The 21914-nt window shown below is 54.8% G+C and overlaps 1 protein-coding gene across 1 annotated transcript in view; it reads right to left on the bottom strand.

Moving 5' to 3' along the window:
- ADARB1 (adenosine deaminase RNA specific B1) overlaps positions 1-21241 on the bottom strand; it is an 82449-nt gene extending 61208 nt beyond the window's left edge. Inside the window, 1 exon segment of the mRNA XM_047099886.1 lies at positions 21099-21241. The gene's annotated coding sequence lies outside the window, so the exon portion shown is untranslated.
- Between the last annotated feature and the right edge of the window lie 673 nt (positions 21242-21914).

Genomic DNA, 21914 nt, shown 5'->3' with positions numbered 1-21914 from the left:
CTGGGTCGGCATTTCTACAAACGGTCCCCACATCCTGTTCTCTTTTTGATCCTGGAAACATGGGGGATCCCAGCCTCAGACCTCAGCACAGTTCAGAGCTGCTGCCCATGTGACAGCAGTCATCAGACGGGGTGCGGGAGGGCTAGGCACAGATAAGGGCGTTATCACAATTAAGACAGGTAAGTATTCCACAAGAAAGCCTTTAATGTGGAAGACAGAGGCTCTGTCACACAATGAGGGGTGGGGGGGGCGGCAAGAGAATGCTGCGTCACCCCCCTGCCACAATGTTTTACTCAGCAGCTGTGCCCCAAGTGGAAAGAAGGCAACAGCGGCAGCCACCTGGACTGGCTGGGGCCCCGGGAAGGCTGGTGTGCGGGGCCTGACTGTCCCAGCAGCCTCTGCTTTGTGGAGGTCCCGGGTGATGTTGAAATTGCACAGTATTCCTTTTAAACCGTAATTTTCTGATGACTCAGCCAATCTACGTGAGCCTCACACAGTCAACAGCCAGTGACCCGCGCCAGAGAAGGGAGTGACTGTGGGTCATTCGGAAGCCATGAAAGATCCCTGAGATCGTATCACTCCTGAGGCCAACACATAACCCGCTGCTACGCTGTTCTAACACATAATTAAGTTTGGAAAAGCTCACGTTATACCAGTCTTAGGTATAATGATTTGGAGCACCTTAAGATTGTATAATACTAAGAGACTATGTTTCATATCTTGTAAAACTTTGCCCATTTGATATAAGTGGAACACTGATCGTTTTTAAAGGCCGAAGGGAAACTAACACACAACCTTCTGCTGCTCGGGAACCCTCACCGTGGGCTTCCACACACGGGACCGCGCAGTGAACACCACTCGATCTCGCAGCACTCTGTCTCTCACGCTGTTGCCCCCAAATTACAGCCTGTTTGAAAATGGTTTTCCTAGAGAAGAAAAAGATTCTAGAATGCACGAAGAGGACATTTGGACATTCATCCCCATCGAGTGGGACTAGCACCAACCATCCGAATCACAGCAAGTTCCAAAAAAAAAAAAAAAAAAAAAAAACCAAAACCTGACCATTATTCTTGTACTTTTCAATATTTTCTTCAAATGCTTAGTGATGAGGGGCCATGGGAAAGAATAGCGGCCATCCTAAATTCAGGGTGTTAATCAGCATTTCTTAGTTTTTGCTTTTACCTTTGTCTTAAGGACGCCCTTCTTTTCTTTTTTTTTTTTTAATTTTTTTTTTCAACATTTTTTATTTATTTTTGGGACAGAGAGAGACAGAGCATGAACGGGGGAGGGGCAGAGAGAGAGGGAGACACAGAATCGGAAACAGGCTCCAGGCTCTGAGCCATCAGCCCAGAGCCCGACGCGGGGCTCGAACTCACGGACCGCGAGATCGTGACCTGGCTGAAGTCGGACGCTTAACCGACTGCGCCACCCAGGCACCCCGACGCCCTTCTTTTCAATGCTTCACTGAGGGAACAAAGGGCAGCACAGCAGCCTGAGGCAGGGGTGTGCCACAGCTGCAGGCCCCGGCCCCCCCGGGTCCCCTGGGCATGCATCCCCTGGGCACGGCGCTTTCGTCCCGGATGCACGCACTGGCATGATGTCCGCCCCTGAAGTCTACAGATGACGACGCCCTCACTGCTCCCAGACACAGCTCCGTTGGGCGCAAGCATCTTTGTGGACTCAGCACGACTGCTCCTCTCAGGTGGCTTTCTTCTTCTTTTCTCTGGGAAGTCACACTGAACACGGTGGCTCGCCTTATTCCCCGCAGGGGTGACACTCTCCGGCCACAGATCGCCCCAAGCATTGTGGGGTAGTGCAACGGCGTCCTGGTCCCACCAGTTGGTGGGCAAGAAGGGGACGCCCACCAAGGGAGGCTCACTGGACGGCAGGCCAGTCCCCTCACCAGAAGCATCTTTTCACCTGACACACGTTCAATTAGTTAACTGTCGGCGTACGAGGACGGCGAACCCTCAACACCCTTTGAGCAACAACTCACCCCACGGCCAGTGGTTTGTGACTTTTACCGCCATGGAGAGCTTTTACGCCCAGTGTTAGGAAAAGGTACGCAGAGTTTCAATGCCCTAAAACATCAAGTTGAACTAGAGACTAAAATGACCTGGTGCTGAATGCAAGGAACTTGTTCTCCGTGCTCTTAAAAGGAAACTATTCTCACAAGGGCTGCCGCAGCCTTAACTTCCCACAGCGTGAAGAGGAGTTTCAAGGCTACAAAAGTTACCAACAAAGAGTGGCAGCGAAGGAGAAGTCATTATGAAGCGTCTCAGGAGGAAAAATCTTTTAGTACCCAACACTACAAACTCCTAAGCCTTCATAAATCTCTTCCTAAAAATATACCTTAAACACTGAGGCTAAAATGCCTTCTATACATGCGCTTTTTAAACCCACCTTCTAAAACAAGCCCCCTCTCAAACTGTATACGACGCCAACGTAAGGAACAAGGCACCTGGAAAGGGGAGGCGGGAGGTCCCCGGCATCATCAGGACCCCGAAGCAGTCCGCCCCAGAAAGCATGGGATCACAGGCAAGCCCAGCGTTTACGTTTTAGGATCAGAGCCAAACGGGTTACCTCTCCTCTCGGAGCGTTTCCTGCGCCTCCTTTTCCATCGACGCCCCGCGATGCCGAAGAAGGCCCCCGTGCTCACGGGGCCGGCAAGGAGCGAGGCCATGCGGACGAGCGAGGCCAGCGCCGCCCGGCCCCGGCCACCACCACCGCCAGCGGGCACCCCCTGCCGCCTCGGGGAAGCAGCCCCCCTCTGCCCCCGGCTCATCCCTCAAACTGCAGAACCAGGGCTTCGCCAACACCACAGCGCCTTCGAAGCACACCGCCCAGCAGTGACGTGTGACAGTTAACCCTTCCGTGCAGGCCCGGACACAGCAGCGCGAGCGGGAGCGAGAGGCGCGCGGGGACCCCTTCCAGGGCAGCGGGAGTCTCCACTGGGACCCGCACGGTCCTGCCTGGAAAAGGCTGCTGTCGCCTTTAAAATGGACAGAGCTCCTCAAAGGAGGAGGTGGAAGTGTCGCTACAGGAGTGCGGTTTACAAAACAAAGCTGCGGAAAAGCACAGGGCACTGGCGCCCCGCTGAGCCCCAGCAGGGGGCTGCCACACGGTGCGGTGTGGGGACCACAGCCCTGGACCCTGGATGTGGGGCACGCCCCACCTATGTTCCCACCCCCTCTCCCTGCCCCCTCCCAGCCCCATTCCAGGGATCGTGTCCCCCTCCCCTCCGGAGCCACACACAGACCTGCCGGCTCCTCTGCGGGGGAGGGGGGGGGTACAGCGGGGGGGGGGGGGGGCCCTGGGCGGGGCCAACACTCGAGCCTTTTCTCCGGCCACCAAGCCCAGGGGGCTGTCTCTGGGATCCAGCATCTAGGGCTGACGCGGGACAAGCCGCAGCCCTCAACACCCTCCTGTCCAGACGAACGCCGTTCAGGCCCCAGGGAGACACCATCCCAGATCTCGGCTCTGCATCCTTGGAACAAAAGGCACCTGCACCCAAAAGCCCTGAAGACCCGAGGTGTCCTGGGAGGAGTCAGGAGGGGGAGGATGCCATGGCAGAGCACTGGGGTAGAAGAGGAGACCGATGAACTCACCCAACTCTCCTCTTGATGCAGAGCAATAGTATCTTGTATAACAAAGTTCCTTCCCAGTAACGCCCAGCATCCATTTTCCAGCTCACTATTCTACAGGCACACAAGCTGACACGGGATTCCGCACGACTGCACACGGTGCCTGAGGAGTGTGCCCCCATACGCAGCAGTTCCTATTAGTCTCACATTTGTGTGTGTGCACGCCCAGACACCCTCCAGGTAACTCATGCCCTGTGCTGGCAGCCAGATCGATGGGGGACACCACCATCGCCGAGAGTTCCACTTTTTATAAAATTATTAATGTGATCTAACTAAATTTTCAAAGTGTTAAATTAAAAATCAGCTTTCGGGGCACCTGGGTGGCTCAGTCGGTTAAGCATCGACTTCAGCTCAGGTCATGATCTCACCGTTCGTGAGTTCGAGCCCCGCGTCGGGCTCTGTGCTGACCGCTAGGAGCCTGGAGCCTGCTTCAGATTCTGTGTCTCCCTCTCTCTCTGCCCCTCCCCTGCTCATGCTCTGTCTGTCTAGCACTCAAAAATAAATGAACATTTGGGGAGCCTGGGTGGCTCAGTCGGTTAAGCATCCAACTTCAGCTCAGGTCACGATCTCGCGGTCCGTGAGTTCGAGCCCCGCGTCGGGCTCTGGGGCTGACGGCTCAGAGCCTGGAGCCTGCTTCGGATTCTGTGTCTCCCTCTCTCTCTGCCCCTCCCCTGCTTGGGCTCTCTCTCTCTCTGTCTCTCAAAAATAAATAAATGTTGAAATTTTTTTTTAAATTCAGTTGTCTTTAAATAATTTGACTTAAACATTTGATATTAACTGTAATTTATATTTTGTAACTTACATTTAATAGATAATTTTTTAAAAAGTATTTTCTGAAAACATGAACAAATCACCGAATTTTGCTTGTTTACTGAAATTCACATTTTTGACAGGCATATAGTCAAATTTTGTACTATTTTAAACTCAATTATGTATTTTATTTTTAATCGTTTGGACTAAGGACCAGGTAATAAGTATTTTAGACTTTGTGGTCCCATGTCTCTGTTGCTTACAAACTCATGGAGGATGTCATGGCCTTGGGGATGGGACTGAGAGAGAAGCTTCCGGCAAAGGCTCTTCCCCAGGTCTGGGACAGATTCCTTTGGGAAGCAGAGAGATCCTTCTTTCTTACAGCGTTCTCGGCCTGTGAGATGGGTGTGGGGCTGGGGGTGGGGGAATTATTGTGACAGTGACAGCCCACGGTGCCAGGCCAGCCCTGTAGACCACCCCTACGAAGCCTCCAGGCACCGGCGGGACAGAACCCGCGGCCCATCCTCAGGGAGGAAGAGGAAAGTGCAGCGGCAGGTGGAACCACAGAACCCGGCTCTTAGGAGACACCGGAAGGAACCCAGCCTGAAAGCGGGGGCGGGGAGCAGGCCCGGGAACATCAGGTCTGGGCACCGTCCACGTGCATAGCCAGATGGTTCCCACGGGGACCACACAGGACCAACGCACAGGCAGGCGGAGTTCTTACGGCTCTGTGGCCACCAAGCTGGAGGTGCCCTGCTGCTGTGCTGTGCCCACAAAGGCCTGGCCTAGCATACCCAAGAGCCCTAGTTTGGTAGAAGCAGCACTTGGACACCAAACAACCTCCCTCTCTCCAGACAGACATCACCGCCTTCACAACTTCACGTGACAAGTAGCCTTGGAAAAAATCGTCGCCGGCACCACGCACCTGCACTGGCATTCCTGCCAGCGGCCACTCAGGACCTTGGGAGCTTGGAATCCCTGTCAGGTTCAGAAGCACACTCTATCCCCAAAGGAGGAATTTAAAAGGAACCCACAGGAATGAGAACCAAGAAACCACAAAGGAAACCATGAAGGATAACATATGCAGTCTTCAATTACTTTAAATAAGAAACGAGAAAATTTCTTTGGACTTATTTTATAATACCAAGTTACTTATTGTATTTAAAGCCTGGGTACATCCGTGTTTGTTTGTTTGTTTTTTGTTAATTGTTCCCTTGCTACGCATCAAAACAAGTTAGGCACCTAACCGTGAAAATGGCCACACACTCTGATTAACCAGGCTGGAGATGCTGAGGACAAGCCACAAGCTCAAAACCCAGAGAACAGCAAGGGACTCATGTGAGAAGAGCACGGAGAACAGCATGGCCTCCAACCCCTCTGAGGACACAAGGGCCCAGGCGGGGCGCACACGGCCACTGGGCCTGGAGCACAGAGAACAACACAGGCTCCAACCCCTCCGAGGACACACGGGCTCAGGAGGGGAGCACACAGCCATTGGGACTGGGCCCAAGGGTATCTTAATGGGGACTGAACCAAGGAAGCAGCAATTTGAGAAATAGAGCCAGAACTTCTGGAACTCTCTTATGCAGAAGAAAGAGCTTAATACTGTCAGAATCTCGAGCAATCCAGATATAATGCAACATAGCTTTTTTTTTTTTTCTTTTTTTTTAAAGGTAAATGGTAAAAAGCTGTCTGGGCTCCAGATTTTTTATGATGAGACTATTCTGAGAAAATAATGGTCAAAGAAGTTGGGTAAAAACAAGGAACATCCCCGTGCTATGAGAAGACACTCACATTTTTAATGTTTTCTCTTTCTCCATTAGGGTTTTGGTCTCTCCAGAAAGCTGAGCTCAGTGGTGGCCCCAGGCTCTAGCTCATCCCCCACTTGGAAAGGGGGGCTAGCCACGTCAGCCCCACCCTGCCTCACCCGCAGGCACAGCACAGGCAAGGCCACCCGGAGGTCAGGACAAGCTGCTGGGTGACCCCGGGGCACCAGATTCCTCTCTGTGCCCTTGAGATGAGAAAACTACGATTTCTCCATCTCTGTCACAACCCTGACCTGAAAGAGACAAAACGTGTTACATCAAGACAGATCGCAATTTATAAAAAGTGTATTCATAAAAGAAAAACTTGCAAAGTGAAAAATTCGCACGTGCGCTTACGCGTAAAATTCTTACGGCACGAATCAGATAAACCCAGAAGCAGAAAACTGCTAAGTCAAGGGCTGGTGCAGAGGCTGTGTGGACTGACTCAAAGGCTCCTGGCTGGTGCCTCCCAGAGCTTACCCACCACACCAGCGCACACACGGGCCGACGAAAACCCACTCCACGCACTGCTCCGTGGGAATCTGTCAACCAAGACGCTGCCTGAAGTGGAAACACACTAAGACCACACTCCAAGAGATATGCTATCATTAAAAGTTAATTCGGAAATTATAGTTAATGCTGTGAAAGACACAGCGGTAAGTTTGTTAGTAGACCCCCCGCTGGTGTCATCCTGCCGTCTGCGTGTCTGCCTTGGGTTACGCGCGCCACGTTGTCAATGGAGACATTGTTCCAACTGCTTTCTTAGATGCTGCATTTGTCTACCTGGCATACATTTATTGCAGGGAAAAATCATACTAACTCTATTTTCTTTTTCCTGATGCTCTGGCATTTAAGCACCTTATAGACCCAGGGAGAGACTGCCCCTCCCACAGGGCTAGCCAATTCTTTTTTTTTTTTTTTTAATGTTTTTATTTATTTTTGAGAGACAGAGAAACAGAGTATGAGCGTGGGAGGGGCAGAGACAGAGGGAGACACAGAATCAGAAGCAGGCTCCAGGCTCTGAGCTTTCAGCACAGAGCCCGATGCGGGCTCAAACTTACGAACCGAACCGTGGGATCATGACCTGAGCCAAAGTCAGATGCTCAACCGACTGAGCCCCCCAGGCGTCCCCAGGATGAGCCATCCCTTAAAGACAGCAAAGGGGTCAGCCAGGAGTGTACCTTCTTATGCAAACAACCTCCTCACTTCTTTATGTAACTCTCACATCAAGCTAGTGTTGCCTTTGTTCTAAAGCATTCCAGGGCCCGGGACCAGGCAACTAGAAACCAAATACAGCCCAAAGCCTGCCGTGATCATTCAAACGGCCAATCTGCAACTGCTCCCCCTGCCCCCTCTTGCCCTTCCTGTGGAAACCCTAAGAAAGGCTCTGGCCTAGTCCTTCCCCTCACCCTGGACCAAGCCTGGCTCACTGTGTGGTCTGTGTGTCACGGCCCCTCCTCTAGGGAAATGTAAGTCACAAAGTCTTCTTTCGGGTGGCACTGGCCCCCCCGCGATGTCATAAAGTAGAGCCCTGGGGGGACAGTGGGACAGCAGTACCATTCTCGAGACCGGCCTGGTCTACTTAGTGTTACGTAGACTTAGGTAGACTGGTCTCCCAAATCTACTTAGTGTTGCCTCTTAACCAAAGGGCAGGTAACGGTCTATGAAACAAAAAACAAGCCGTCATATTGTGCAATCCTATCTGACATCTGCCCTGCATTCATATAAAACACTGGGTAAAAATGGCAGTCATGTATATTTTGCCACCATCTCACAAACTGATCGTTTTTTCCTCATCGCAGGACACAACCCAGTGCACGGTAGATCTTCCGAACATAAAAAATGCCATATTTTCTGCTTCCTTCAAAGTCAGAGAAGCTGAGGGTCCACGGGCGTGGCAAGGCACACGGTGCCCCGACGTGGCGGGTGGGTGCCGCGGACCCAGAACGAGCCCTCCCGGGGCGTCCGTGCTTCGGAGCCACACACACGACGCTAACGGGGCCCAAGTAAGGTCCTAACGCAGAAGTCATCTGTTTCTTTCTTCTTCCCAATTCTTCCTTCTACCTTTAGGATTATTTAATAGCAGCACAAAAGGAGAATGCCTGCATTCGTGAGCTTCAAGAGATTCACAGCAGAATGGCAGCGATTTCGTGCGCCAGACAAGGTTTCTGTAATGATTAAACTGATAGTTTATGCTTTAAAGAAGTACTTTGAAGACCTTTTCTCCAACTTTGATGGTGCATCCGTTTCCGACTCCAGCTGCCACATCTTTGCAAGTTAATAGCCTACTGGAATTCCAGGACAGTGTCATAAACAGCCGTGCACCATTTAGCACCTGACGTTCCTGGTGCCCCATTAATTTCACTTTTATCTGCGTCCTCAGAGGAAAGACTCCAAAACTTAATGTTCTTAGAATATTAATTTATGAAAAGACTCTTAAAAATTATTTCCTCTTTTAAGAAGGAAAAAAGGAGTTTATTCCATTAGAATTCTAAACTCTGTACAACGAGTCAGTTATTACGCAGAATCAATACGTGAGAAACTGAAGCACGACTTATCAGGACAGTGCCTCAAAACTATGTGTTAATAAGAAAAACAGCAAATACGCATGCATTCACTCACTGAACTAATGGTGAGCACCTACTGGGGAAGGGCCCAGAGCCGGACACGGTCAGAGGACAAACGGACCGCAGCAGCTGCCCCCCGGAGCCTCTGTTCCGCCAAGGGCAGGGAAGACCACTGACGGGGAGCACCATAAACAATGGAACGGCCTTGTACGTTGGAGGAGGCGGCCATCGGCCCAGAAGGGGACAGGGGCAGGAGGGCGGCGGCCGTGCTCCCCAGGCCTGAGGGAGGCTGCAGGGCAGCAAACACGAGGAACGGGCAGGCGGCGCCGGGGAAGAGTATTCTGAGAATGAGGGACAAGACTCTGCGGCAGCACCTGGCGTGGCCCGGGAACAGCCAGGAGGCCGGACCGGCAGAGGTGGAGGCCGGGAGGCCAAGAGGGCAGCTCGAGGGGCCTCTGGGCCAGTGCACGGACCTGGCAGTCCCTCTGCCCAGGATTACCCTAGTCCTGGCCTCTGGCCTCTGGTGAAGAACAGGTATGGGGTGAGGGTTGATGCAGGGAGACCAGTCAGGAGACTGGTACAGACAGACCCAATGGCTCAGAGCACGTAACGGTAGAGAGGAGAAATAACCAACGTGGACACGTGCTAAGGAACGGCAGACGGGCTCTCCCGGTGGCCTAGAGGCAGAGCAGAAATGAGGGGACGGCCATGGCTTGCGGCCCGAGAGCCTGGAGAGATGGGCAGACTGTGGGTGGGGTCAGGAACCAGGGGTCCGGTCTGCTGTCTGTGGTCAGAGACATCTGCAGATCCCCAGGATCCGAGGCTGACAGAGGTGCGAAGGGGTGGGACCCCAAGTCACGAGAACGGACAGAGCCCAGGATAGACCGGGACTGAGCCAGGAAGGGCACCGCTGCTGGCAGGTCATGGGACGGGAAGGATGGGCAGGGAGCTTGCAAGGGAGCAGCCCCTACGGCAGAGTGTGGACTATGTTCACCAAGAGAATGTCAGCTGACAGTCACCACACGTGTGCCAGCGTGCTCACACTTCACCAAATCTCAGTAAAGGAGACTGAAATGACTGCACAAGGGCAGCTGGACACGGCCACCCTTTGTCTTACAACCATCAGAGATGTCACTCAAGTCTTTGTGAGCAGAGCTGTGCAGTGTACAACCCACACAGCTGTACAGCGTGGCCACGATTAGAGCACCACGGTAACCAGCACGGAGCCCAAGCCTTCTCTGGTTGAAGGCCCACCTGACCTCCGGCTAGCCAGAGAACCTTGGGCAAGTTCTCACCGTCGTGGCTCCTCAGATTCCTCGCGTACACCCCAGGAGGCGGGATGGCCCATGCGCAGTCTCGCGCTCACCGGGGGGGGGCCAAGGGAAGGCAGGGTGCATGCAGGGCATGGTGCCCAGCTGGGCTCTGGCCGCTGTCACATCACGGGCGCCACCACGTTATGAAGAAGAGCCCGCCAGCTACAGGGGCTCGAGTAGCGCATCCAAGGTCACAAGCTGAGTGAGCGGCAGAATGTTGTTCAGAATCCAGGACACTTTGACCTTGGGACCCACGCTCTTGGCTCGTTTACAGAGTTGCCCAGTTAAAGCAAAAACAAGATCGCTCAAATTTCTTTTTTTATATGTTATAATTCCTTATGGTTTTAGGTCAAAATAATACATACACATTTCTTTAAATGAACGTCTCCGCTTCCTAAATTACAATGGGTTTAAACAGACAGAGATAAGTATAGTTTCAGTCTATTTGCAAAATTCCCCCACTCAATTAAAATCATAAATTCAATTAAGCTTTTGCCATTTTCTTTTAAGGTAACTCTACCAAGGAATTTTACATTAAAATCAAAACCTACATTTCTCAAATAAGTATAGCAGGTATCGGATTTGACAGGAAAAAAATAATAAGGAAAAAAAGGCACTTGAATTGAAGGCCCTATAATTAGCTCCAAAAGCCGAAAGGAACCTAAAGCTAAGGATAGTAGCCTAAAGATGGCTCAGGTGGCCCACGGATGGTGGCCCAGGTGGTCTGCAGATGGCCGAGGGGCCCTGGAGACGTCCCAGGTGGCCCACAGATGGCTCAGGTGATCTGCACATGGCCAAGGGGGGCCCAGAGATGGCTCAGGTGATCTGTAGATGGCCCAGATGGCCCGCAGATAGTGGCCCAGGTCGTCTGCAGATGGCCGAGAGGGCCCACAGATGGCCCAGGTGAGCCCATGAATGAGTGCTGGCAATAGGGGACAACTCAAAGCCAGTAGGCCTGGGGCTACCGGGGAGAGCTCTAACTTCTTGCTACACACCGAAGAAAGGTTTGGAAGAAATATGGTGATCAAGTGTGAACATAAATTTGAAACGAAACTGGGGTATGTATTTGACAGTCGTGGTTTAAGCAGGGATTTCTTTAAAGATGAGGTTTGGAAGCATTCTTTAAAAACAATGCATATTATTACTGACTATTAAAAAACCAAATAAAACACAAAACTTTTGAAATATAAAGTAGAACTGGTTGGTCTTTCAAAGAAGACAAAGTGATTTTGCTCAATCTAGAATAGAAACCTCTGGCTAACTTCATCTATTTATAAATGATTCAGGGCTTTTTCCAGCTGGATGTGTATAAAGGAAGGAAGCCACATAAACATAGGTATGTACAAGGAACGTACAATATAGACAAAAATTTCTGATCTGATTGAAAACTCAAACAAGACTAAGTGGAGAAGAAAACAGTGGAAAAGGGATTAGAAACATGACAGCCCGGACTCACGGAGTGGAGAGCCAAAGGCACACACTGTGTGGATCCAAAAACCAGAACATATAAACCAGGAAGATATTCCACGTCACGATGGAAGAAAACATCCCAGAAATAAAGATCTGAATCAGCCACCGGACAGACACCCATGTGCGTAGAAAAGGCGATAGAAACAAAGAAAACTCACGTATTTCTCATCAGTATTACTGAAATTCACAAATAAAGAATTCTAAGGGAATCGAGACCAACACAATCCAATTCCCGAGGAGATAAAGTCACGTCTGAGGACAGCGATGGAGTGTCAGCAAATTCTCGGAAAGGGACGGTGTGACCTCCGAGCTGAGTTTCGGCCAAGCTGTTGTTCAACTGTCGGGGGGCAGGGGCCGGAGTCTTGCCCGGAGGTGGCATCAGCACCTCCACCACCAAATCCAGGGTCCTGGTGCAGGCAGCCACAGGCCTCATGTCCCGTCTGTACAAGCCATGTGCACGAGGCACCTGGGGACTCACTCCTGCCCCCCGTCTGCCAGAGGCCTGCGGCGGGCAGGAAGGGGGCCCATCACCCTGAGCCTGGAGAGCTGGGTGCCACCCTGAGCCAACACTCAGAGGGGTTCTGTGGCAGCACCACCTGCCCCCCCTCCCCGTGCCCAGAGGCAACTCTATGCACTGAAGCCTCCCGTCAGTCTAAAATTCTAGAATTCTGTGCCTCGTAGACAGAATGTGAGCCAAGACTTTTAGCCCCCTGGATTACACCACAGACATTAGCAGTGACCCAGCCAGGCCTGCCCCCCAGGACCCTGTCCCCACCACTGCTCAGCCACAGAAGAGAAGGCAGCCGCAGAAGGGCAGGACACCAGAGTGGGAGTATGGCTCCATTCGGCCAGGAAAGGACACGCAGAAGCCAGACGAGGGTTCACAGGAGATTTTAAAATGAAAATATTTATATTACTCCTTCACTTCACGATGGCAACTCTTCACTAAAGATTGAACACACATACACACACACACACACACACACACACACACACACACACACTTTGGCTAACTTAATCTTATTAAAATTGGCAATTTGTTAGCACTATTAAAAACAAGACAGCAGTCTCCAAAATGGAGTCACTTCTGCTAAGCCCCACGTCACCAAACCGAGACTTCACCTGATTCCGGCTCTGACCTCTCCCAGAAATGGGATCTCAGAGTCCGTGAGGAGTCACCCGGTCAGCACGAGCGAGGTCATCGGTGGCAGATCCCTACGGTCCCCTGGAGGAGAGTGACCTCGCCCAACTAAGATGTTTTGCCCGGGGCAGCCTCCTCGCCCTGCTCCCTTCTGCACAGGACGGTCTGTCGTGCGTGCAGCGAGCTGGAGCTTTCTGTCTGCTGCACCGCGTGCTGCCTGGTTTGGGGTCCCTGGAGAAAGCCAACCAGACCTCCAAAATTCACTCAGCTGGGTTTTGTTTAACACCACACATTCGAACTTGATGGTACAGGCTTTTTCTTTTTTTGTATCCTATCTTAACTATTACCTATTCAAAACACTTAATAAAACAGTAGAATCACAAAATTATGTTACGTGTAAATTACGTAAGTAACAATTTTTTAAATACTGGAACAGATTATGAAATTTTACCTTCCAGTTCCACAACACAGCTAAGCCCCCTCCATAGACTCAATTATTTAAATGCACAAATTATTTGAGACAATTTAATTTGCACATCGTATCAGTCCCTGAGCTAAATCACTTAGAAGTGTTTCACAGCACTGCTTCACGGGTCCCTCAAGATGGTAAAAGAAAGCCAGTGAACAGAAACTTTCCTGAAGGAAGGTGGTATCTGGGCTCACAGAGGAAACACGCAGAGACTGCACTGGGGGTTTTCCTTTAGAAGCTGCTACTCGCCGTCCTGGACGACCCTACAGCACCACCTACTGTCCACACTGCCCGCTCGAGAGGCCCAGCGAGTGCTCCTGGCGGCCTGTCACGGTCACTCTGTGGCCACGAAGGATGAAGAGTCCGAGCGGGCAGGAGGGAAGCCCCGGGAGGAAGGCGGGCTCTGCGTCTTGACGACAGCGGTGGCGGGCTAAGGACACGCTTGTCGGAACGGGGCAAAGCCCACCTGTCCCCGTGGCCACCGCTGCCACCCCTCCACACGGAGGAGGAGCCTGGGCAGGGAGGCCCAGGAAGGTGCCCAAGGACGCAGAGCTCCTATGAGGACGGCCACGCCCCTCACGCTCTCCTCACGGCCCAGACAGCACGAGGAGCGGGAAAAGGAACAATTGCACGGAAAAGGCACGGTCCGATTAGAAATAAACTGCCATGGCCCGGTCTTCCACAACGAGTCCGGCGCACTAAGGGAGGAGCCATTAGCATCCTCCTTGGCGCACAGGACAGCGATGGCCCCGTGTGCTGCGTCTCGCCCCCTGGTCCCAACACCGACTGGCCCGGGAATGCAGAGACCTACGGCCAGCGCCACCTCAGTTAGAAAGGCGAAGCCTGTGGGCGACGCATTTTCATCAAAAACCTAAGTTGGGTAACCTGCCTGTGAAAGCATCGCTTGCAGAGAAGCTGAAATACAACACAGGTCTGGCCTCCCCTCCACCCCTCCACCACCCCCAGGCTCCGCCCCTCCCTCCCCTGCCCCGCCCCCTCCGCTCCACACTGGGGCAGACTCCCGCCCTCCACTCCCCTGCCCGGCCCCCTCCACACTCCCCCCCACGTGGCACACCCACACCCCCCCCGCCCCTGCTCAGCAGCCCCCCTGCCCCGTGCCCACCTCCTCAGGAAGACACCACCGTATCTTTCAAGACTCGGTCCCACCGCACCCCTCCAAGCTCACCCTGCCCGGACAATAAGCCACCTCCCTCCTGCCCCCACTTCTGTCACAACGTCAGTGGACACCACTGCCCCACCAGTGGCAGCCCCTCTCCCAGGCCTCCTGGAGCTGCTAGGCAGGAGTGAGTGCGAGACCCCCGACGCCCTCTAGGCGCCTCAAAGGGGAGCGGCCCTCTGTCCTCCCAGGCGAGGGTGCCCCGAGGCCACGCGTGTGCTCCAGCCCCAGGGCCCCAGCACCAGGAGGACAGCCGTGGCGCCCCGGCTTTCTGCACACGCCGCTCTGGGGGCAACCCGTCATCGGCCGGGATCGCCTCGCCCTCCCTGCTGCCCGCTGCACGGGGTGGCGGCTGTCCCCCAGGGTGCTGGTGTTCCTAGCGGTCCTGTCCTGGGGAAAGCCTTCACGGAAAACAGAAGGAACCGAGTGGAGAGCACCAGACTTCCCTGCCTCTACGCGCAAAACCTCGCTGCTTTCTTTCACACGTCACAGGTAAGTGTGGGGATCCAGAATTTCACAGTCGGCCCTGCCCCGGGCACAAAACAGCAAGAGAATTACCAACCAACTCTAGCTACTTCGGGGATCTATGATTCTCCATCCAACAACGTACAGGCACTTGAACTATCTTTTCAAGTCATTCTTTTACGGTTAATTAGGTATTTCTTTGTCCCTTTGTAAACTTACAGCCACAACACAGAAAAACCGGGAATACCACCGCTTTTTAGACATTTTTCAAACTTGACACTGTTTAAACCAAGCTGCACTCAGATCTGTCCACGTTTTGAATGGAAAGCAAGCCCACATCACTACTCCCCGCTGTGCGCCGTCTACGAGCTGCCCCGGCCCGCGGCCACCCGCAGGCCTGCCACTGCCCCAGGGGGTCTGGAGAAGAGAAGCCAGGGGAGGGCCGTGCTCCGCCTCAGTGTGGTGACCTCTCCTGGGTCCTCGCTCAAATGCCACCCCCTGGGAGAGGCCGTCACCCCTCCCTCTGCTGCTGTCTCCCACCCGGAAAAGGGGCCGTTCTCTGCTCCCACCAGGTGCCATCGAGTCTGTCCCAAGGGCCCGGGCCAGAGCCCGCCCACAGGTGCCAGCGCATGTTTGCTGGATCGACGAAAGAGTGCGGCCGGGACGCAGCACAGATCTCCCTGTAACGTTGCCACAGGCTCCCCAAACTAGAATTCCCAGCCTAACCACCTCCGGAGCTCTGTGACTCCCTGGTGCAAACACTGATGCTGCTTATTCGCACCATTTGACGCCACCGTCCCCAAACCTGCTGCGTCTGTGGCTCTGACCGGGCCGTCCCGCGCCTCGCCCGGGCTGCGGGAGAGAGGGGCGCCCCGTGACGCAGAACGGCGGGAGACTGGGAGGCCTGTTCGCGTGTGGGAACAAGAGCAGGAGGCCAGAGAGCTCCCGAGAGTCCGGGGGCCCTGCCGCCACAGGGGAGAGGAGAGGCGTGTGTGTGCGCCTCCCACTCCCCCAACCTGCCGCCGGGTGAGCCGGTCTTACCACCCCTGCCCGGCACCCGCTGCACCCGGGGCAGCCACGGGAGGAAGAGTGGCGAGGCTGCCTCGTGTGGCCCGCCGCGTGCGGGCGCGGGTCCCTCGTGCCCCTCCTGCTCATACCTAGCTCCCCCGTGGCCGCCGGCCTCGGAAGCCCAAGCACCTCGGAGGGGAGCGCTCCGCTTCACCCCGTATCACCCAGGACCCCCGAGGAGCGTGAGGGGAAGGCAGCGCAGGGGGCACGTCACCCGAGGCCCTCAGATCACGCCCCCGCGGCCACCTGCACGTCACCTGTGCCTTCACCCGATCCAGAGGCTCGCACCCCGCCCCGCGTGCCGTTTTTCCTCCAGTCTAACAAAACGTGAGTGTAGACGGTGGGTCCCTCAGCTCCAGAAAGGCCCTCTGGTGTCCACCACCGCCTCGCGGCTTCGCTGGGGGCCGGGTGTCGCGAGCTTCTGCCTCCCCCAGTCCTCCGCCTCCTCGGCAGCCATGCTTCCCGGTCGGTCCCGGTTGGCCTTCTGCCCTTAAGTCACAGTTGTCACGGGTCACCTGCACTTCCTCCGCCTCTTAACGGTGCTAAGGTCCCCGTACCCGGGCGCACCGTCAGCACGGCTCCACGTGAGCTGGAGCTGTGGGCAGAGCAGGGACCGAGGACACGTGTCCCCGCCGTCGGGCCGGGACGCTCCACTCTGAAGACCCCGTCACGGCATGGTCGTCCTGAGGCCCCGCGGGGCCAGCAGAAGCGCAGCGCGGACAAGGAGCCCCGGACAGGACCCCGCGCGGCAGCCTCGGTCCTCACAGCAGGTGCACGACCGCTTCTGCGAAGGTCAGGCGGCGAGTTCCGCGGGGCCTGCGGCCGCGCACAATCCCTGCTGCGCATTCTGCTTTTGCCCCCTTGTCCCCAAATCCCTTGAAGACGCAAAAGCTGTTCTTCGCTTCAGACTCCGGAGGGAGGACCCACCTGGCCGCCCGCGGGGAGGTCTCTGTCAGGCCTCAGGGGTGCGCGGCTGTCGCCCAGGAGGCCGGGGCGCGGCTCTTTGGCACGTCACCTTCACCCAGGCGGGCCCCGAGAACAAAGATGCCAGGGTGCCCCTCACCTTCACGCGCCCATCCCAGCCCCTAGTAGACTCCGCGGGTTCGCCGAGCAAGCGAGTGAGCACCTTTCACGGGCCTGTTAGCTATTTCCTTAGATCCGTCTTTTGTGAAAATGCCGTGCAAGTGTCGTGTCCCTGATGCCACCGCACCCTCTCGTCCTTCCTGACTTGCGGGAATCTTCGCGTGTCGTAGACTGGAAACTCGGCCAGGCCTCGGTACCTGCCTGTCAGGTCCACACTCCTGGTGGCCCACACCCCCGTCAGGTACACATCTCTGTCAGCCACACACTCCTGGTGGTACACACGCCTGTCAGGTACACGCCCCCGTCGGGTACACACTCCTGGGGGTACACACCCATCGGGTGATTCCTCGTGCAGCGACAGAAAGCTAATCCCTAGCGCCGCAGCTCTCGACCTTCGAGGCAGAGTCGGGGCCCACACCTCTGGGCGTATGCGGCATCCCTAGACACTGTCCAGTCGTCCTGGGAGGTGAGTCGGGGCCGTGGGGGTCACACGTGCACGGCTTCTAAGGCCCTCGGCCCCACGGGCAGGCATCAGGTGAGGCGGGGAGGTGACCAGGACGCCCACGGCTGCAGTTGGTTCGGGATGCCGCGGGTGCCTCTTCACCGTCTGCTTCCTCGGGGCGCACACGGAAGCCCCTTCGCTTCCACCCCCGGCCCGTGATCTGGCCAACTCTGCCTTCGAGGCTGGAAGGCAAGGGTGTTCGAAGGCACGTCCTCTCACTGAGCCTTCCGCACCCGGGAACCGACACCAGCGCTGAGGCGCGTTCGCCCCTCTGACCGTGAGCGTGGCGCACGGGCTCAGTGAGAACCGGCCCCCTCTCACCTGGCGGAGCTGGCCAAGATGGCCGTGCCCTACACCCGCGAGGTCCCCTCGGGAAACACGTCTCGCTCCCCACAGACCTTCCGGGAAGCCAGAGGGTCCACTCCGGCTGTGGGACCACCACGTCCCCGGGGAAGCGGGTCCGGCAGGACGCGGCCTTCCTTACAAGCCATCAAGGCTACAAGGCCTCCGCTCGGGACACAGGGCTTCACCCCCACCCCCCGGCTTCCGAGATCCTGAACCGAGGGGTTGGGGGGGGGGGAGCGGCTGCAGGCTCCGCAGGGCAGAGGCTGCCGGAAGGGCATCCCACTTTCCGCGGAGCTCCGGGCGGGACGCATTCGCGGACTTGGGTGCTGCCCTAGATCCGGGACCTCACAGCAGAGCCACAGACACGTTAACACCTCCTGGCAAAGTGATGCCGGCGACTTGGCCAGACACACAGACACCTTCTCGGCGACGATAACCGATGCCAGAAAAAACACACGAATCGCTTCTCATTCTCAGCCCAATTTTATTTCAGAATCTCTCGGGAACGCCTACAAGAGAAAGCGTCATCTGTGCTCAACAGGTTACTTCAACCCTTAAACCGCTTTAAAGGGGAAAACCGTCAAGCTTTTGCCACAACATACAGGGACTCAGAACTCGGTGCCGTTGCAACTTGCAACTTGGACCCGACAGCCCGCGTTAGTATGACAAGCAGGCCTGGATCACTCTCACGCCGCTCGCTGTCCCGGAGCCCACCGCTGCCTCTGCCGTGAGCCGGAGAGGCCACGCACGACAGCCGGGCAGTGCCTGTGTCAACCTGGAGGATAGCCCTGCCACAGCGCCACACACTCAGGACGCCGTGCTCCCTCCCACCGCCACTGGCTCTGCTCAGCCAAGGCCCCCAGAGAACTCCGTCCCCACCGAGTGTCGCGGGGGGCAGCGTCTGCTCATCGCGGTGCCGGGGTGTTTCTGGAGCTCTGTGCACAGGGGGCCTGCGTGGGACACCCAGGACCGTCCCAGAAACACACAGTGGGGAGGCTGCTCACGATCCATCAGCCCAGAGCCTCGCCTCGTTTTATATGTGAGCAGGAAGCATTTCTCTGTGTTAACACACGCCCAACGGTCCCGAAGCGTAACTACCATGTGAAGACAGGGAAGGCCGTGCCCAGCTTCTGTCAGAACCCACAGGCCGTAACCACTTCCGAGACTGACGGAAGCCAGCCCTCGCGGCTACCTGCTCGTACGGGCACGCACCGCGTGGTTCTGCCGAGAACATCAATGCCTGAGAACTGAGTACTGAGTACCGTGTATGTCTCGACTCAAGACGCCTTTATTATGCATTCTCAATTTCTCTTTTACTAAATTTGGGCATTCTACTGCTTTTTAAAATTATGCGGTGATAATTATATAAAGCAGTACCTGCTGTGAATTTCACTGAGAATAAAAAGGAGGAGTTCGTGAACACTTGTTACGGAAAAAACCTTTGGGGGTGTGTGTGTGGCCATGAGAAACACAGGGGAACTTCCAAGTTCGAACAGGAGTCCACGCTTCCCCAGCCCCTCTCCCAAGGCGCGCCGCTGGGGAGGGGCCGCAGGGCCTCCTCTGGGTGACCCCCGAGCCACCCCAGCCTAGACACCGTCACGCGTTACGACACAAGAAACAGCTTCAATCTTTTCACGGAGGGCAAGAGCAGCCACCATGCCTGAAACTAAAAACAGAGCCGCGCTCGCGGTGCTCCCGCCAGGAACCGAAAGAACTCTGGGAAACGTGGTGGCAGAGTGAGGCTAACAGTGACGAGTGCTCCCTAATAAAGACTTGTTTTAGCCAAAACCCTTCGTGTTTACTTTTCTTTTTCAAACCACTCTGAAAAAGGAAAGTTACAGTACATCAGACTATCTGCTGCCAAGATTAGCTTTCATTTTGTGAAAGAAATTCAAAATTCCTACTCTGCAGCTAAAACATCTACTGAGAGCCCGAAGAAGGAGATATAGTTCACAACGCTGCTGTATTTTACAACTTCCGGGCCTTTAATTCCGCTTTCTCGGCACATGTTTTAGAGCTCTCCTGTGGGCCTGATCACTTTTTGTATGCCTTTAAAGACAATTTATTTGTGCAAAGGATTACAGATAATTCACGTCTCCAACGCGCGTTTGCATTATATAAAAAAACTTGCGTTTGGCATACATGGCAGAACTGAGGGGGCAGCTGACTGCCCTGGCACGACGTGTAGGTCACAGACTCCACTACACTTAGCAGCACTGAAGGACGGTGTCCTTTCAGACTCGGCCAGCTCCGTGCTGCTCGGCTCCTGCCCATAAACTCTAGTCACAGACCCGCTGATTTCACATCTCTCGCCTGGCTACCAGAAGAGCCGCAGCTGAAACAGGCCCCGCCCACGGGCACAGCAAAGGGAAATGACCTTAACTTTGCCCTTTCCATACTCCTGCCACTCTTTGCCGAAAAGCGGGGGAGGGCTGGGGGGCATCAGCTACAGACAAAGCAAACCCTGTTTTACCAGTCTCCCTGGGAGCCAGTTTCCTCACATTCCTGACATTTACAGACACAGAAAGGACCGGTGGGCCTTACCAGACACACACGTAGAGCCCAGTGGCCAGACGTGGGTGCACCTGTGCCCCCCAGAGACGGCAAGTGCCCCTCTCCCCGCCGTGGGCTCTGCGCCCACTCCTTCCCTCATTGGCCAGGACAGGCGGGCTATTGTCAGCATCTACGGAACGGCTAAATGGATGCGGGTGCCCGCCAGTGCCGGGTAAGCATCCATCAGCCCTCTGCCGACTCCCTCCTCACACTGCTTCCCCGTGACAAGACCTCCTTGAGTGTGCAAAACCCAACTTTCTTGAGTTAGTCACTCTGCAGGCCATAAAATAATCTTACGTGCTACTGGATTTACCCAGATTTTAATATTTGCCTCAACTTCTCTCAAAAGCAGATGGCTGAGTCATATAATAGTCGCCAAGAATTAAGTGCTAGGTGAGTCCTCTTTTAGTCCATCAACGGAAACCGTTTACAGTAAAAAGCTTTACAGCGGGTCTAGTCCAGCGCCTGGCATGGGGCACAGCCTCGCACGGCGGTGACCGGAGGCCGCACTTGGCCACACGGCCACTGGAGGGCAGTAGCGCACCGACCTGGACCCGCAGCCGGGCGGGCAGGTTTGTGCAGGCCGAGGCGGGGTGATGAAAGAATTAACAGTAACAAATAATCTATGCTGGAAGACACTCAATAAAACACATTTGAAAAGGCAAACAGGCTTAATTAATCAGTTGACATCAAGCAAAAGGCATTTTTAATCAGTCAAATAGCAACAGATTTCTGCAGGGTTTTACCTTACTGGTAGATTAGTTTCTGCGTTTGCTCGACCCCGAGGCAAAGCTCCCTCCGGTGCAGGCAGGACACGATGACCCGGACCGGGGCTCGCGCAGTGTTTCCTCCAATCACTGCCGCAGATCTCCACGCCCAGCCTGAGACACTTCACTCTGTGTCACGGAAAGACTCAATTACTTCCAATTAATTTAAAAGCCTTTTCACCACTTCAGAAGCGAATTCTAATAATAAATACTGTTAATTAAAAATCCTCTTCCTAAATACAAGATTCAATTATTGTGATGGTGTTAAGGTCTTTTTAAAGCACGGACACAACAACCGATCACCCTTCACCCCACCCGTCACCCTCCAGGGTCCGCTCGCCACACCCCAGCACAAACAGCAGTAGCCCACACGCGAAGGCATGTACTTAACACCTTCTGCACAACAAAATGCCACGTGCACACGGGGGCACACGCACATGCGTAAGTACAGACACGAGCGACGCACGGATCCCGGGACCTCCCCGGCCCCTTCCAGCCCAGGCTCAGAAGCTACGACCGTCCACACGTCTGGAGGCAGAGGCTGTGAAACACCTCTGTGTTGTCTCCTCTCAGCCTAAAAACACTGCCAACTAGAAAGTCATTAAAGAGAAGACTTCAGGGGCGCCTGGGTGGCGCAGTGGGTTAAGCGTCCGACTTCAGCCAGGTCACGATCTCGCGGTCCGTGAGTTTGAGCCCCGCGTCAGGCTCTGGGCTGATGGCTCAGAGCCTGGAGCCTGTTTCGATTCTGTGTCTCCCTCTCTCTCTGCCCCTCCCCCGTTCATGCTCTGTCTCTCT

This window comes from Lynx rufus, unplaced genomic scaffold (genome assembly GCF_022079265.1).
Source record: "Lynx rufus isolate CCGP_SWC_20201006 ecotype Redwood Valley unplaced genomic scaffold, mLynRuf1.p SCAF_5, whole genome shotgun sequence".
Lineage (NCBI taxonomy): Eukaryota > Metazoa > Chordata > Mammalia > Carnivora > Felidae > Lynx > Lynx rufus.
The sequence above is the reverse complement of the archived record's forward strand: the minus strand, read 5'-3'. Positions and strand labels throughout refer to the sequence as shown.